Source organism: Bison bison, unplaced genomic scaffold (genome assembly GCF_000754665.1).
Source record: "Bison bison bison isolate TAMUID 2011002044 unplaced genomic scaffold, Bison_UMD1.0 scf7180017864526, whole genome shotgun sequence".
Classification (NCBI taxonomy): Eukaryota; Metazoa; Chordata; class Mammalia; order Artiodactyla; family Bovidae; genus Bison; species Bison bison.
In genome coordinates, this window is record NW_011495077.1 from 914459 (window position 1) to 915124 (window position 666).

A 666-nucleotide genomic window follows, 5' to 3' on the forward strand; every position below is an offset into this window, starting at 1 on the left:
CATGACCCAAAAAAAAAAAACAAAAACAGGGAGAAGCTTATAAAACTAAATATGGATCTCAGCATTAACAGCTGAACAGAGAAAGGAATTAAAACGCTTTAATTAAAAAATCACGAGTGGATGATAAAAGTGTGTAGAAACTGAAAATTTACAAACTATTTAAAACCTGGAATCGCTGACTGTTCAGAAACTACACAGATGGATCATGGGTGGTGGTGAACAGCAGAAAGGATTATGGATGAATCTGCATTGTTCTAGCTGCTCCCCATGCCACCCGTCTCCGAGGAAAGCCTGACATTGATTAGATATTGAGCCAGGCTAATGCTGGCAGCAGATCCAGTGATGGTAACCTGCCTATCAGTAGATCCTTCCACTGGGTTCGCAATTTTGATCTGCGCCCCAGACATCTGACGGATCTCATTGATTTTGGCGCCTTGACGCCCGATTATGCAGCCAATCAAATCGTTTGGAATGGTGAGTTCATGAGAAGTAGTCTGAGCAGATGCATCCAAACCTGCCCAATAGCCTTTCACCTCTGGAGAGCTGGATTCAATGCCACTGAATCCGGTGTTGCCATGCGTCATGGGAAAATGAGACTGTTGCATTGCCAACTGGTGCAGATTGGTCAAATCTGGCTGTGGAATGGCATACTGTCCTTGAATGGTA

The 666-nt window shown here is 43.8% G+C and overlaps 1 long non-coding RNA gene and 1 gene segment (V, D, J or C); one reads left to right on the forward strand and one right to left on the reverse strand.

Annotated features, from left to right (window-relative positions):
• LOC104981963 overlaps window positions 1-666 on the forward strand; it is a 916007-nt gene that overhangs the window by 484765 nt on the left and 430576 nt on the right.
• LOC104981970 lies at window positions 83-659 on the reverse strand. Its single transcript, XR_824453.1, has 2 exons — window positions 557-659; window positions 83-514 (listed from the first exon to the last, which is right to left on the reverse strand). It is a non-coding gene; the product is annotated as an uncharacterized LOC104981970 (long non-coding RNA).